The sequence below is a fragment of the Hemicordylus capensis genome, chromosome 4 (genome assembly GCF_027244095.1).
Source record: "Hemicordylus capensis ecotype Gifberg chromosome 4, rHemCap1.1.pri, whole genome shotgun sequence".
Taxonomy (NCBI): Eukaryota; Metazoa; Chordata; class Lepidosauria; order Squamata; family Cordylidae; genus Hemicordylus; species Hemicordylus capensis.
Window position 1 is genome coordinate 106,618,352 of NC_069660.1, and position 17,113 is coordinate 106,635,464.

The 17,113-nt window shown below is 42.3% G+C and overlaps 1 protein-coding gene across 10 annotated transcripts in view; it reads left to right on the forward strand.

Annotated features, from left to right (window-relative positions):
- Positions 1–17,113, forward strand: part of LRRC7 (leucine rich repeat containing 7) — a 378,525-nt gene that overhangs the window by 12,390 nt on the left and 349,022 nt on the right. Inside the window, exon 1 of one of the 10 annotated variants that reach the window (XM_053248550.1) lies at positions 2,717–2,736. The exons of 8 other annotated variants lie outside the window; for them this stretch is intronic. The gene's annotated coding sequence lies outside the window, so the exon portion shown is untranslated. Of the gene's footprint in view, positions 1–2,716; positions 2,737–8,545; positions 8,564–17,113 lie in introns of those variants that run through there. One more of the 10 variants, XM_053248553.1, reaches the window with a different exon arrangement.

Consider the following 17,113-nt stretch of genomic DNA (forward strand, 5'->3'; position numbering starts at 1 on the left):
TGGACTACTTTGAGTAATTTTCCTCATGTCAGCCAATTTTATTTATTTATTTTATTTTTACATTTATATCCTGCTCTTCCTTCAAGGAGCCCAGAGCAGTGTACTACATACTTGAGTTTCTCCTCACAACAACCCTGTGAAGTAGGTTAGGCTGAGAGAGAAGTGACTGGCCCAGAGTCACCCAGCTAGTATCATAGCTGAATGAGGATTTGAACTTGGGTCTCCCCGGTCCTAGTCCAGCACTCTAACCACTACACCACGCTGGATCTCAATTTAATTTCAACCTAAAAATCAATCTTGCTAATCATACTACAATTGGTACATAGTACTCGCTAAATTGTCCAAATCTTGATTGTTTGACATACCCAAACAGTAATGTTTTCCAGAAAATGTGAGTTGGAAAATTTTCTGATGCCCCAAGTAGATTTAGATCTCATTTAGCATATTTATGTAGTGAAGAAAACTTATTTTATTATTTATTTATAATATTTATCCTCCTCCTTTCCAGTACACTACTGCTCAGGGCAGCATACAACATTAATAAAATAGATACAATATGGAATAATAGAAATTTAATAAAAAATTTAAAAAACCAGAATAAAATTACATATTAAAGTTTCAAATTAAAAGTTATAAATAAACTAAAAACAAAAAAACCTACCACATATAAGCAGCAGATAAAATATTTAAAAGCCTCTCTAAAAGTGTGTGTCTTCATTTGTTTCTTTAAAACACTGAGAGAGTAAGCATGGCTAAGCAATTCCAGGAGTGCATTCCAAAGCCGAGGGACAACAACAGAAAGGCCTTGGCACCTACTAGTTGGCTCTCCTTTAGTGGCAAGGCTGTGACTCCTTTAGTGGCCCTGGCAGGTTCACATGGGTGATTGTGGTCCAGTGGGTACTGTGGCTCCAAGGCATGTAGGACTTTAAAGATCAAAACCTTTAATCTAGCCTGGAAGTGGATTGGTAACCCGTGGGGGTGCCACAGGAAGAGTGTAACACTCATGAAGTGACTTGCACCCATGAGCATCCTTACAGCAGGAATACTGGAACAGCTGAAGCTTCCAAACTGTCTTCAAGGGCAGCCTCACGTAGATGCATTGCAGTAGTCCATTCGGGATGTCACCAAAGCATGAGTAAGTATCTGCCATGTTAATTGACTAATGAAATGCTCATGATTTTAGGGACTACAAGGGTGTTTTGGGCATCTTTGCACAATTCTCCCTATGCAGGCAGAGTCCCACAAGAGCCTTTACACTCTGGATTGTTCCAAAGACTCTGGAAGGGCTCTGCAAGAGCGGAAACATATCAATAGAAACACATTGCTGAGGGTCAACAACAGGATTCTGATCTTGCAGGGCCCTTCTGGAATGCAAGGAGTACTATGGAGTCTAAAGGCTCTTGCGCAACTGCATTTATACAGGGGAAGTTACTTGAAGGTTGTCATATTGCCCTCTCAGCCTCTAGCGATGCAAGTTCTTTGCATAGTCAGAATGTCAGCTACTATCTGTGACTGTTCATTTTGAGGGATCCACAAATTTAGGTGTAGCTCAGTAGCCAGCCATTATTTGTGGTCTGAACCAATCCCCTCAGATACTTTTCTGACACACTGGCAGAAGTCTTAGGAGAGAAGTGGGTGTATTGTCATTTGCACAGGGATATGGAAATGGTACGTGGGAGTCCTCTCTCCAACAGCCCCAAACCCAAGCCCCACCCACCTGAGAGGAGACTACAGCTTAGTCATGCCTCCCTTAACCTCATGGGCTGACTGGGTTTAAAGTTAACTAAAATCTCTGGTAGATTGTATCACTGCCACCAACTGCTTCTTAGTTAGCCGGGTTTTCTTTGAAAGAGAGTGATAAACTGTCAGTCTCCCTCTTTACTTTGTTAACAGGCAAATATAAAAACATGGTTTCTCTTGTATATGTTTATGTGGGGAAAGATCAGGCTTTGTGGTCTTTTTTGAGGCCATAGGCTTCCTTCCCTCCCACAGTCAGTCAAATACTCTGAGAGGGCTTGTAAACAAAGAAAACAAATTTATTGATTTACTGTACTACCAAAAAAAAAGCAGGTTTAGGATTTCAAAGATAGCAGTTGCAAATAAGATTAGCATCTTAGTGGTTACAAGAGTTTTTCCTATCACCTAGATGTTTATAGGTGGTACTTGACTTAATCATTACTAGGCTATTGTTGCAGTGTGGTAATTATAAAGTAGATAGAGGGTAGTTGCAAAGACACACACACAAAAGTAAATAACTTCTAACACAAGTCTTACTAAAATACTTTTCCTTCCAAAGCCATATGTCTTGGATTCCTTCTCTTGCACCTCACCAGAACTTGTTAGGACCAACCCTGCAACCCCTGACCCCCAAGGACTTGCAAAAACTCACCCTGAGAGAACCTGTCAAGACTCTGTTACTCTCCTCTCACTTGGGCACCCCCTTCTTCTTCCCAGCAGACCCTCAGGAACCCTTTAGTCCTGCCCAACTTGTTAACTGATTGGGTCATGACCTAGGGTCTACAGATTATCAATCAAGAAAAACCACTTGATGCAGTTAACTGTATAATTGCTGGCTGGCTGGCTGCCTACTACACTCTCCTATTGCTCAAACAAGTTTCCTGCTTTCTCTTACCCTCTCAAAAATGGCAGTGGAAATGAGACCCCTGGTGAGGAGATGTGTGTGGTGCTGGTTGTCCTGCTCACTGGGAGCTGGGGACATTTGACACTGGTGAGCTGGTAAGTGGATTTGAAGATGCCTTCTCATTTGTTTACTTGGTTCTTGGTTTATATTCCAGTCTAATGGATCCTATATCAGATGCATGTGACTTGGATTCAGCATGCTGCCTAGTTGCTAGGCAACTGTTTTACAGGCTTGGAAAACCTGCTGTTCATCTGATATTGATGACTCTTTAGGGCAAGGTCTTTTAGCCAGGGATATTTGAACACCTGTGGGTACTTTGATGCCTTGTAAGGGGTACACGAGGTATATAGTACCTTCCTGCCTCCCTTACTAACTTGCATGCTACACTGCTGGCTTGGAGGAGTGTCAGGCAGCATCCCTCCCCCCTTCTTCTCCACATGATTGGCTGGCTGTGTGTTCAGGCTTAGTCCATTCCTCCTTCAGCCTGCCTGCAGTCTCAGCATTGCTCTTGCTGCTGAGCCCTATCAGTCAGGCTGAGGGAGAGCTGGGTTCAGCCTAGCCAGCTGATTATATGAAGAAGAAGAGGGGAGAGAGGTGTGGTCATGCCAGGGGTATGCCATAGAGCCATGGCTATAAGGTTCCACAGTATGGAAGGAGCGAGAGCATATAGTTAGGGATCTTTTGTTTGTTTTTGCCTGATTCCAGGGTAGATTCACCTGACTTGTATTTTATTTCCCACCAGCTTTGGCAGGATTTATTTTCAGGGGGTCACAGCTTATATGGGGTACCCGAACTGAAGCTTTGAGATAGAGAGGGTACAGTTATTTTTAAAAGGTTGAAAGCCTCTGCTTTAGGGAATTTCTGGAGTTGTGAGTAATATATGAAGGAGTTCCTTTTAGGGATGTGTGAGCTGGATTGCATCGAGTCGGTCTGGTTCGAGCAATCTGAGTTTGATGCAGAGGCTCAAACCGGGCCGCAGACAGCTTGGCATCTCATTTGGGAGGCCAGAGTGGAGGTTGGAGGAGCCCTTGGCCCAATGGTGCAGCCTCCACTGTCCCCGTCTGTGGGAAACTAAAGCTAAAGGATTCCCCTTCTGCTGCCCCACCCTTCTTAGGTTAGTGAATCCCCTTTACTTGTAAAGGGGAATCCTAGTCGGATTCCCCTTTACAAGTATACCCCCTCTCCCCGAGCAGGCTTGGCCAGCTCGATGGCCAAACCGGACCAGGCTGAGTTGGCTCTAATCCAGTCCAGATTCGAACCGAACCAGCAAAGCTGGTTCCATGCACATCCCTAGTGCCTTGTACAGATTTAATGATGCATGGGCTTCCTTTCTGGAGTACTTGAATTATAAGAACATTGCCAACCAGCAGCTGCTGTGACAGTTCTGTGTCTGACTCTTTACCCAGTTGACAAGCATTGTCTCTCATCTCCTTCCACCTCTTGTTTCCCTTTTATTTTGTACCTTGTGTACAAGATTAAAACGTTGAATTTTCAATAATTGAAGAATTAGTGATTGTTCTGAGATTGTAAGATCAGCACATTAATTTAATTATCAGAAGTATTTCTTTTTAATAGTTTTATACCACTAAGGGTACAAACTGTCATCTTAAAAAAACGCTAAAGCTTTGTTGTAAATTCATATCCCCCCCTCAATTTTCTATTTACTTTTATAACATTTTAAGATAACTTTTGTTTACTAAAAGTAGTCATCATGTAGGACAATTCACTTGGAGCTTGATGTAATATTTCTTTTCTGAAAAGGAAAACTTTAAAGTAGGAAGAAACCTACACTATCATAGTTCATGCAGTGTCAGTCTCCTTCATGTGACTTTTCCTCGGTGTTAAATAGGACTCTGTCAAAGCTGATGAAGCAAATAGGTCGGTGTTCATAATGGTTGAGAATCTGACTTGAGTGCTCATTGGAGTGCAGGCAGTATAAGGAAGCTCCAGACAAATCGAAGGTCTAGTCTTCCTAAAGTGCAGGCATATTAAATAGAAGCAGCATCTCCCTAGAGAAATGAACACCGGCAACTTGCTAGCTTATGTCTGTCCAGAGGCACTCTTACCCTTGGACTTCCAGGCTGAAGTCCAGGTCCTCTACAGCCCCTGAGGGCCCCCAAATCCTCTTTAGTCTGTCCCAGGTGGTGTGGTCACCTGGCTGAGCATGATGATGCTTAATTTGCAGTGGGGAGGCTCCAAAGGCCTTTAGGTCCAGGTTCCAAAATTATCTAGGTGCACCTCTGTGTCTCTCTGCTTGAGCTTCTTTACTCTTGTTGTTTGTGCTGCACCTAGGGACTTGGTTTGACTTCCTTGTAAAGTGGTACAGCTGTTACCTGCTAAACCCTTCTCTCTGTGTTCCTCTTCCACTTTACTTTTCCTTTCATTTTCCTCCTGTACTGTATGAAGAATTCTGTTGCATTTCACATATACATAGTGGCCAACATCCTGACTAAGGAAGCACAGGTGCAATGGGAGAAGTACTGGTGCTTCTGAAAAGTCCAACTAACTCGGCTCCATTGTTGACTCAGCAGTGGGGGCAAATTTTGATGAACAACCCTTCCCCTGGAAGTGTTCTGTATCACCCTCAGGGATATATATATATATTTGATAACACAGAGGGCTTATGGGGGAGGGGTGTTGTTGAAATCCCACCCATCCCCAAACTAACACTGATGCAGTGTTAGTTTGGAACTCTTCAGAAGCACTGGTGCTTCTACCATTGCATTGGGCAGTGCTTCATTACTCAGGATATCAGGCAGTGTGACCAATGGGAAGGGGCCACATTTCTTTCTCTTTGATATGGTTCTTCATTTATCAGGCCTGATTTTGCTATTTCAGGAACTCCATACGTGGCCAGGTTCCTAATACAGATTATTTTTAACTCTGATAAAGAAGTGCAATATATTAATTAAAGTTCCATCTCTGTCATGAATAACTGAATTGCAATCATTTCTATTGTTTCAGCATCTTTTACCTTGCTGGGGGAGATAGAGTCCAGTAAATTGATATAGTTCTTGGGAACTTTTCCAGATTGGCATCAGACCTACAAGGCTGAGCAAATCTGATCTAGCAACAAAACAAGATTTCTTTCCAAGTGGAACAAATGAGGACAGTTGTATATGTTGTCCTCTTAAGAGCCTGCTCGTACAACATAGGCATAAACCACAATCAGAGAAAGCAAAAATTTAGTATTTTATTCAGAGGGCATTATTTCAAGTGGATTTTTTGCAAATGAAGAAATGTTCTTTAAACATCAGGTTGATACAAGAGCATTTCCCTGCTTTATCTGGGAGGCTTTTTTGGGCCCATGGGGACCGTTCTGCCATGACACTCACTGGGTGACTCTGGAAGAGTTATTTCCCCCTAAGCCTAACCTACCTCACAGGGTGGTTGTTGTTGGGAATTCTCTCTGGTAAGAGATACCCTTCTATTACAGCAGAGTTCACTGAGGCACAACACAGTGGAGTCTGCCTAGGCATGCGTGTATGCTGAGAGTAAAATAAACTTGGAGCCAATTCATAGTTTCAAATCAATATAAAGAGTCTTTATTGGTGAGCTCCATTCTAGATAGGAAAGTGGAGAGATAGGATCTCTAATCTAGCTCGCTAGCTGGATGCAGAAGAATGGTTTCTGCATCTCTGCACACATGGTGCAGGAAGAGGGAGCGTGGGTGTTGCAAGGGAGAAGAAAGGGAAGAGGAAGAGGCAAGAAGGAAGTAAGTCCCTGAGAGTAACAATCTACATATCAAAGGGATAGTGTCAGAGCTGTAGAGAAGGGATGACCAATGTCTTGACCCCTCTAGCCCTCTGACTCACTAATCTATCCCCCTCTGTCAGTGAGACATGAGACAGTGCAGAGTCCTTCACTTCCAACAGTTGTGAGGATAAACATAACCATGTACTGGGCTGCTTGAAAGAAGAGCATTATATAAATTATGCAGTTAATCAAAACATTAATACAGCATCAACTATTAACACAATTTAATCATTTGAAAAACAAACACAGCAAATAAGCATTAAAGCAATAGCATACAACTTAAAGACTGAATGCCTGGGCAAATAGGGCCATCTTTACCCATTTCTGGAAAACCTGGAGAGATGGAGTGGCACAGATTTATTATGGAATAGTTCCCCACTATTCTGGGGCTATCACCAAGGATGCTCTGTCATGCGTACATGACAAGCATGCCTCCCCAGGGGGTCAGCACTCGAAGCAGAGTCCTCCCAATAGATTTCGTTGGGTGAGTAGATTTATCTGGGAGCAGGTGGTCCATGAGACAGCTGGGATCCAAACTGTTTAAAGGTAATAACCAGCACCTTGAATAGTACCTGTAAACAGATCAGCAGCCAGTGTAACTCCTTTAGGATAGGTGTAATGTGAGAGGTACAGGCAACTCCTGATCTGGCCACCACATTCTGCACCATCTGCAGTTTCTAAATTCTTTTCAAGAGTAGCCCCATGTAGAGCGTATTGCCATAATCTAGATATGATGTGATGGGCATAGGTAACAGTGGCTAGAACTGCCATCTCAAGGAAGGTCCACCGCTGGTTCACTCGGCAAAGCTGTGTAAAGGCAATCCTAGTCAGGAGTGATACTATAAGATGTGTAGCTGCTCTTTCTGAGGGAATGCAACTGCATCTGCAATAGGCTGAAACCTCTCTTGCTGATCAGCTCTCCTACTGACCACCATTACCGCCATTTTGTATGGATTACACCTCAGCTTATTTGTCTACATCCTACCCATTACTGCCTCCAGCCCCTGATTCGGAACATTCATCAACTCTTTGGGATCAGATAACTTATAGCTGGATGTTGTTTGCATATTGATGACACTGCTGCACAAATCTCTAGAGAACTTCTCTCAGTGGTTTCATGTAGATGTTAAATAACATGGGGTACAAGACTGAATCTTACCATACCCCAAAGCCCACATGTCACAATGTTGAGCAGTAGTTACCCAGTAACACCTTCTGCACCCAATTTTTCAGATAGGACCTGAATCAGTTCAGCACTGACCTTACCATTCTCCATTCAGATAGATGATTCAGAAGGATACCATGGTTGGTGTTATCCTAGGAAATGGAGAGTTATTTTGTGATGTTTTCGTTGACCTCAGAGCTGTATGTTATTTATTTATCATATTTATTTATCATATTTTTATACTGCCTGATATCTACATCTCTAGGTGGGTTATAAATAAGAACACTCCTGTCTTATTCTTTTTGTTGGCATTTGTTACAACTCAAATGCCTCCAAAACTGACTTTATTGAAGGCCCAACATGTTTTGACAAAGCCTTTATCAAGGACTCTTGTTCCAATCACTCCCATTCACTAAAAGAGGCTGAAAAGAGACATGCATGTTCTTTGTAGCCAAACTCCAAGGAGCATGACATGTCTTTTAAGATACACAATGGGAATGTAATATGGTTTTGGGGGTGGTTTTTTTTTAAACAAACCCATAAATATACAGATAAAACAACATGTCAAATAAATAAAGATATAGATAAAACAACATGTCAAATCAGACCACTGGGAATTTTTTTATCCAGTTCAAAATTTTCTGGTAAACCCACATCTCTGTTTACTTGCTAGCAGCTGCCATTTCATAAACTAGATATGTTCAGAGTCACTGGATCATTATCAGTTAGATAAATTCAGGCAAGCCTTCGTTAATGTAGTGATAGTAAGGTTTAAGGGGAGGACTAGGACTCACTTAGAGCAACTGCTGGGAGGGCGGGCCTCCTAATAAGGTAAAAAGCCTGGGAAATTCAAAACTGAAGGACCAGTCCAGATGACCAGGTAGGAAATTACCCACACAGCCACCTACTGAAGAAGAGGAAGCATTGCTCAGTCTGTCCCAGAAGTGCCCTGAAGAAACAGCTGGCTGAGAGCTGCTGGGAAAATGGGAAGGCCGCAACCTGTGAGTAACAAGTTAGGACCACTACAGTTAGATGCATGAGGGCACTTATTTTGCTTTACTACATTGCTTGAAATCTGAGTTGCCTGGTTTAATGGAAACTCACTCACTCTCTCTCACAATCTGCTTTGTAAAGAGACAATTATTATCATTGCATACTGTTGTTTTTCTTTTAATCTAATAATAAATCCTTATTGGTGAAGTGTGCTACTCTTCATTTGGGTCTGCCTTAGTCACACAGGCCTAGGACTTTCCCCACATAAAAGTAAAGTGGATGGTGGTAGCCTACTGTGAAACTTTTGCAGTCAAGGATTTATCTCAGTGAACTCTCCCCTCCTCCTCTAGCCCTAGTAGGAACCCACCTCTGCATGAGGGGGTGTATCTGCAAGAATTTGTTTCCTCTCTGCCTGTGTGCAAGAGTTAAAGTGTTGCACCACTCCTACCCCTCTGCCACAGTTCCAATCTGGATCAGGCCCCATGTGCTGCTATTTATAAAATATTGTAGCTCTGGAATGTTTGAAATGATATTAACACTATGTAATTGGGCCTGGCATGCCTTTTGAGTTTAGGTGTGCATAGGATTGCAGCCTCAGCCATGTATGTCCATATTAAAGAAAAGATTTGGATCAAGAGATGCAAGTTTTGGGCGATATAGACATATTTTAAATAAATAAAACAAATAAATAAGATCTTAAACGTGGATGCAACACCACATTGTGAACCCTCTGTTGTTTGATATCTGTTGCATTAGATTTAAATGAAATAGAGCTAGCTTGTTTTACTTCTGCTAGGGAAGACTGAAAATTTTTGTAATTGGATTTTCTTACATGCTTTAAGTGATGACACCCATGCTTTTATCTGCAAAATAAGGAACTGTATATTATGGCCTCACTCTCTCACTTTGATCAGAACACAGTCCCAAACTAATTAAGCATGGATAATAAAATACTCTCAGATGTTCATCCTGGCTCAGTGCCAATGAAAGAGGTTGTGCTCATGTCCATTGCATTTCCATGGTTTCCAGGGCAATATCTGATGCCAGTGACCTGCTTTGTTTGTTTCTGTCTACAGAACTTTTCCCCATTCAATAATGGAAGTAGATGTATTGTATTGAAATGTACATGTATTTAAATCTCTAGATAAGAATAAAATGATTTTCAACTACTTACATGTATTTAATTGGCAAGAAATTTTGTTTATAAGATGCATCTGTATTTTATCTTGGTCTGAAGCAGGGTAGTGAAAATGATAATGGCTGATATGCATACTAATGGAGTGTGCATGCTTCAAGCTTCTGAGGCACATAGTGTGAGCCCTCACACAACTCCCCCAGTCCTCTAGCATGTACGCTGTTGTATTGCTGAGCATTCAAGATGGTATCCACACATCACCATCTTGTCAAATGAGCCTATGGTTAAGAAACTGGTCATGGCCCCTTTAAATGTCTAATGCAGCTGGAACTAGAGTGAGGAACCTGAGACTGGATGCTGAAGGCAGACCTACATAAGTTTAGGAGAAGCAGTTGCTGAAGCAACATTGAAGCCTTTTATTGTCCTAGTCCAGCCCCTATATAGATCTGATTCCTGACCTTGGCCTGTTGACATTTTCTTTGCCTGCTCCTCGTTGGATTCCTTGGTTCATGACCTTGGCCTCTGTGACCTAGATTCCTCTTTTCCTCTCTGAGACTGAGGCAATTCTCACGATCAGTGGAAAGTGGGCCAAGGGAGCTTAGCCCGTTGACCATGGATCGTGGGAACCACTGGGCTTGCAGGCAAACCCGGTTTCCCCAAAGCAGGTCACCCGCTTACCAACCCCTCCCCTTAGCCCAGGTTAGTGGAGCGAGTACTCTGCTAACCAGCATTTTGTGGTTGTGTATTGCCATGGTGCGGCTCTGTGCTGCGGCAGCACATGAGGAGACCCCTGGCCAGGAGGCTGCAAGCAGCCTCCCAGGCTCAGGGGTTTCTCCAGCATGCCCCATGCACTTGCGTGGGGCATCCTGGAACTTCTGGGGGCCACACGGGAACTTCAGTGACGGAGCCGGCAGTCATGTGGGCGGCTGATCTTGCCGCCCAGGGCTGTAGCAGTGCTCGTCTGCGGCCTGCTCTCCCCGCAAACCTCATTTTGCTGAGTCTCACGGATCGTGATTTCCTGATTACTGACCTCTGCCTGCTGACCATGGCTACACTTGATTCTTGGAGCTCTTCACCTAATGGATTGGAGGATTCTCCTTCACACTTCCCTGTTGTATTCTGGTTAAATGTCTTCAGAGAAGTTCTGTTATTGTGAATGGTGGTGTTTTTACTCAGGGAAAATTCACTGAATTTGCCACCCAACTTACATAGGACTTTCAGTCTAGGTTTTTTCCATAATAGACACAATGCTGTCTTCTAAACCATACCTTTAAAGCTTTTGCCCTTGAAGACTAATCAACAAGCTTGTTGGGTTTATACTATAATCTCTTTTTTCCAGTTTGCCTGAGAGAAAGTGCTACTTCTGCTGTGGCTTGCCTTCTAGTGTAAGGTATTATCAGAATTTCAAGTCAAATGAGAAAAAAGTCTTGCAAAGTTCTTCTCTACCTTTATCCCAAGCTGGATGGAATTCTCTGTAAATGCAAAGGACATTCTTATCTTGGGGAAACAAAGCTATTTGTTAGAACTGCCCAAGACTGTCTTGTTATAGAAGCTATCAAAATAGCGTATAGACTTTATGATTCAGGAAGTTATATTTTTAACACATGGTTATCTTTGCATGTCCATTCCACCTGAACCCAGTATCAGTAAAATGAGGTATGCTATTGCCAGTATTTTTAGAGCTGCAATTTGGTCTCACATCATTTTAAAACATTTTGCCTTTGAAATGCAGGCAAGATAAGATATGGGAAGAACAGAAGTAAGTAGCTTTACTATTGCAAGCTCCTTTCATTTGCATCTAGATAAGTCAGCCTGACACTAGCTTGACTGACATAGAGACCACAAAGCATAAAACAGGGCTACTTACCCAGAACTGTAGTGTTAACAATTGCCTTATGTTTCCAGGGTTCCTTGGAGAACACATTGCTCTCCTTTCTCTACCATAGGCTGGTCTTCTACAAAAACACCTTTTAAAAAAATGACTCCTGCAAAGACACAAAAAAACAAGTGGGATAACATTTGCCTCATTCCCTGGCCAATGCAGAGAAGGAAATTTGGGTAGGAAGAAGGGCATGTGTGTTCTCTGTTCTTGTTAAATCTCTAGAACTTTCTATATTGTGGCATATGAGGACCTATACAAGGGACACAGGAAAGCAAACCATTTTGCCACTCTGTCGGCATAACATTCTTCTAGAAGGGTAAGGCTACTTCCGCCATGGTCGAAAGGATAGGTTAGAGGAATACTAGCTAGACCTCTTGAGGAAAAGGTCCTGCAAAAGGGCAATAACTGTGAATTGCATTAGGTCAGTTCAAATGAAATTAGCATTGCTAGTCAAACTCGAAACTTGGCACAGTTAAACAGAACTGAATTCCAATACCTAGTCCTCTAATATTAAATGGAATTAGTAACAGATGTAAAGGCATTGACTTTTTTAGGAACCAGACTTGTCCAAATGGTGACCACATAGTTGCCACCCATTATTTCTTTTGAAAAACAGAAAATCTGGAAAATCTTGCTTTTTGTAAAAGATAATCTGATAAAATAGTAGACAGCTATTGAATGGTGGAATGATGTCTATCAATATATTGGACAATTACGAAATACACAGAAATTGCACTTAGACTTTGAGCAGCACTGAATCTGTTCAATCCATCATCTTTATTACGGTCCAAGACCAGCATAAGATAGTATAGTAGAGCATGATTAAAAGCAATTATGAATTAGTATGGTCATAAGACAAATTATGAAGTCATGTTACATTAAAATTACTATAAACTATTGTTACTGCAAAATAAGTACTATGGAAATCCTATAAAATTACTAAACACTATTAATAATTATTGTAGGCTATAATTACTAAAAGAATACTCAAAAGTTGTAAATAAGACAACTTATTTAAGACAATAATAAACTACGACTAAAGTGCCGATTCAATATTATAAAATCAGTATAAGTCACTACATAAGAAACCATAAAACTATGTTATGGCTGAATCTGTAATTATACTTAATCAGTGGAAAGTAAAACTGGCATAATAGACTGATGGACTCCAATGGATTTCTGATGGCTCTGGGGGATTTGGCAGGTGCTCCTGTCGAAGCCCTAGTTGCTTTCTGGAATGGAAAGGTGGCTTGGGCAGTTGACAAGATCACTCCCAAGTGCCCTCTCGCGCAAAGCAGAGCCCGTGCAGCACCTTGGTATACATCTGAGCTGAGGGCAATGAAGCAAGCTGGGGATGGCTGGAACATAAGTGGAGGGAAACTCGGGGTGAGTCTAAGTGGACATAGGTTAGAGCTCATTATCAAGCTCTCTGTGGCAGTGATGGAACAGAACTAATGCTTTTTTTCCATCCACCATTGCTTCCTCTCAGTGTTGTCCAGCAGGGCTCTTCCAGGTGGTGTGGAAGAGGCCTTTTGAAATCTGGCCCTGGGCAGGATGCATTAGAACCCTCAGTAGCATCCTGTGATTCATTTGCACAGCACTTTGAGGGTAAAGTCACTCACATTCATCATGAGTTGGACACTACAGCTGATGCAGGATCATTGGGAGATGTGCCCAGAGTAAAACCTGGTCTAGTTTTGCTGGAGAATTTTCAATTTTTGGTGCCCAAGGATGTGGACACGGTGTTCAGTTGAGTTTGGTCAACCACGTGCATGCTTGACCCTTGCACTTCATGGCATTAAATCTAATAAGGAGGGAATATTTAGCTGGGTCCAACAGATTCTAAATGCCTCATTGAGAGAGGGACTGGTCCCAGCTTCACTGAAGCAAGCTATTATTCAACCACTCTTAAAGAAACCCAGTCTGGACCCAGAGAATGCACACAACTATAGGCCTGTGGCCAAAATTGCCTTCCTGGGCAAAGTTCTTGAGCATGTAGTGGCTGACAAGCTCCAGACAGTCCCAGAGGAAATGGATTATCTATATCAATTTCAATCAGGTTTCATGCCCAGCTTTGGAACAGAAACTGTTTTGGTCGCCCTGTGGGATAACCTATGGAGAGAGAGAGAGAGAGAGATGGGGCAGTACAAGCCTGAATTCCCTTGGATCTCTCAGCGGCTTTCGATACCATTGAACATGGTATCTTTTTGGATAGGCTGGCCAAGTTGGGTGTGGGAGACACTGTTTGCAGGTGGTTCCACTCTTACCTTGAGGCCCATTCCTAAAAGGTAGTGCTGGGGGACTACTGCTCAACCCCTTGGCAGTTATGCTATGAGGCTCTGTAAGGTTCCATTCTTTCCCCTATGCTGTTTAACACCTACATGAAACCACTGAGAGAGGTCATCAGGAGATTTGACTTGAGGTGTCATCAATATGCAGATGACACTCAGTTGTAACTCTCCTTTTCATCAGATGCAGATGAAGCAGTGACTGTCCTGAACTGGTGATTCGATGCAGTAATGGACTGGATGAGGATAAATAAGTTGAGACTCAGTCCAGACAAGACAGAAGTTTTGCTGGTCGGTGGTTCCTCTGCCTGGTTGAATGATGTTCAGCTTATTCTAGATGGGGTTGCACTCCCTCTGAAGGACCAGCTTTGCAGTTTTGGGGTGCTCATTGATCCAGCATTGTCACTAGAGGCTCAACTGTGGCTTGGAGTGCATTTTATCAGCTTTGGCTGTTGCACCAAATGTGATCTTATCTGGACAGAGATAGCTTGGCCACAGTTACTCATGCTCTGGTAACCTCTCACTTAAATTACTGCAATGCATTGTATGTGGGGCTGCCTTTGAAAATGGTCCAGAAACTGCAGCTGGTACAAAATAGGTCTGCAAGATTATTAACTGAGACTCGACGTTTTGATCACATTATGCCAGTGCTATGTCAGCTCCACTGGCTCCCAGTCCATTTCCAGGCCCAATTCAAAGTGCTGGTTTCAACCTTTAAAGCCCAGAATGGCTTGCAGCCAGGTTACCTGAGAGAGCACCTTGCCCCATATGTCCCTACTTGAACATTAAGATCTTCTTCGAAGGCCCTCCTTTGGGTGCCTCTGCCAAACAAGGTGAGGTGGGTTGCTATCAGAAAGAGGGCCTTTTCAGAGGCTGCACCCCGTTTATGGAATAGCCTCCCCAGTGAGGTTTGCCTGACTTTGTCACTTTGTTCTTTTAGATGCCAGGTAAATACCTTTTTGTTCACCCAGGCCTTTTAAATTTTGGTTTTTCAGATTTGATCTGATTTTTTAAACTAATTTCAAAATGAGTTTTTAAGCTGTATTGTATTGTGGGTTTTTTTGGTCTGTTATGAATTTAATGTGTTACCTGTTTTTATTGTATGTTTTAACCTCTGTTGTGAGCCTCCCAGAGAACAATTTGTTATGGGGTGGCTAACAAATAAAATTGTTTGTTGGTGGTTGTTTTATTAGTGGTTGTGTTGCCATCATTTTGCAGATTACAGTCGTCTCTATTTAAAATTATTTACCAATTTGGTAGCTTGAATTAAGAACTAAAACAAATGAAACTTCAGTTGACCTGTTCTGTACAACTGTTCTAATCACACAGTATTTATTCCTCTTTCTGATGTGTATATTTCATATTTGGAAGGAATAAAAGTATATAACAAGTGTAAATAAAAGTACTTAACGAGTGTGAGCCGTTACATGCATGAAAGTTAAAACTAAAATATATATTTTGAGTTGGCTCAATAGGATTTTCAATTCCACTAGGATTTTCAGCAATTTCAAGCTTAGATGGAGGATATACAAGCAGAGTGGTTCTTATTCCTAGCCTACAGCTGATAAAATTTGTATGAAGAGGTAGTAACTAGTATCACTTGTGAAAACTGCACAGCCCTCAAAACTATCTTCAAGACTCTTTTGTACCAGTAGATAAAACTCTTTTCTTTAGCAATGCCAATACCTGTGGTTTAAGTTGTCACATAGTAATTTTAACCCTTGCCCTGTATTGTGGGGGTAAATTCTGACTTTGGGTGCATAAATGTAACCTAATTATGTAAACCACTAAGCTCCCAGCTATATTCTTCCAGGACATTTATCTGAACTTGGCACACAATATAACACAAGAATGGGCACTCAGCAGTTACAAAATTTCTGTTGTTAATAAAAAATATGAGACAGTAGAAAACCTCTTCAATCTACATGGACTTTTTTTTTTAACCACAGCGCAATGTTAAGTTGGGGTAGGGAATTTAATGGTTTCTTTTTGGAAATTTTAAAGTTTTGTTTCAGCTTGCAAGTTCAATTGACCTTAAAAGATGATAGTGTGTTACCAGCAGTCTCTAAGGCATACTTTAGTTCTGTTCTTCATAGTTTGTACATATGAAACAGTCCCTTCTAGAAAGCTGGATCTAGTTTTTGGAATAAGTAAATCATTCAGAGGCATCTGACCTTGTGGAAGACAATACTGAGCAAGATAGACCAATGGTCTAGAAACATAGGAACATAGGAAACTGCCATATACTGAGTCAGACCATTGGTCTATCTAGCACAGTATTGTCTTCACAGACTGGCAGTGGCTTCTCCAAGGTTGCAGGCAGGAATCTCTCTCAGCCCTATCTTGGAGAAGCCAGGGAGGGAACTTGAAACCTTCTGCTCTTCCCAGAGCGGCTTCATCCCCTGAGGGGAATATCTTGCAGTGCTCACACATCAAGTCTCCCATTCATATGCAACCAGGGCAGACCCTGCTTAGCTATGGGGACAAGTCATGCTTGCTACCACAAGATCAGCTCTCCTCTCCTGACCAGCTCTCCTCTCCTCTGACTCAGTATATGGCAGCTTCCTATGTTCCTATGAAGCTGTGATTTTAGCAACCAGAACAAAGCCAAAAGGATCACAACAGCAGCAACCACAATGTGGCAGCTTCACTAAGCCTGGCATCAGTGGATCAACAATCCACAGTACATCTCTGGTGTTTTCCCATTTCTCCTGATGGGATGGAGCCCAACAAAAGGGATGAGGAGGATCCTAGTTCCAGGTGGAGAAACATCAGACGTACAGAGGGAGTAGCTTGGGTGTCAAGGTGCTGCTGCCACCGGGCTGGATGGGGCCTCTGGCGTTCTCTCTATGCCACTGTAAAGAATCCATTGTCTTTGTTGGGTGTCTAGCATAAGCACAGTTGGCGTGAATAGGTCAAGAACAACCTGTATGTAAATGGACTTGCAAGGATTTATCTGTCAGGTCGAAAGGACCCAGTAAACCAGTATTTTTAATGAGTGCATCTCTTGAGTTCCTATGACCCATCAACCTCTTTTATTAGGGTGGAAAGCAGTGTTTACAGTGCTTTATCTGCTTTCCTGCTGAAATGATTAGTTTTGCTCATTTGAGGCAACCAAGGAGGGGAGATATGAGGTCAATCTCTGGACAGAGACTCGGAGCATGTTAAGAGTGGGAACTACAAGCCTGTACTTCCAAACATAAGCAGAGAGACTTCTGGGAGCCTGCAGAATGGCAATGCTGGCAACACATCT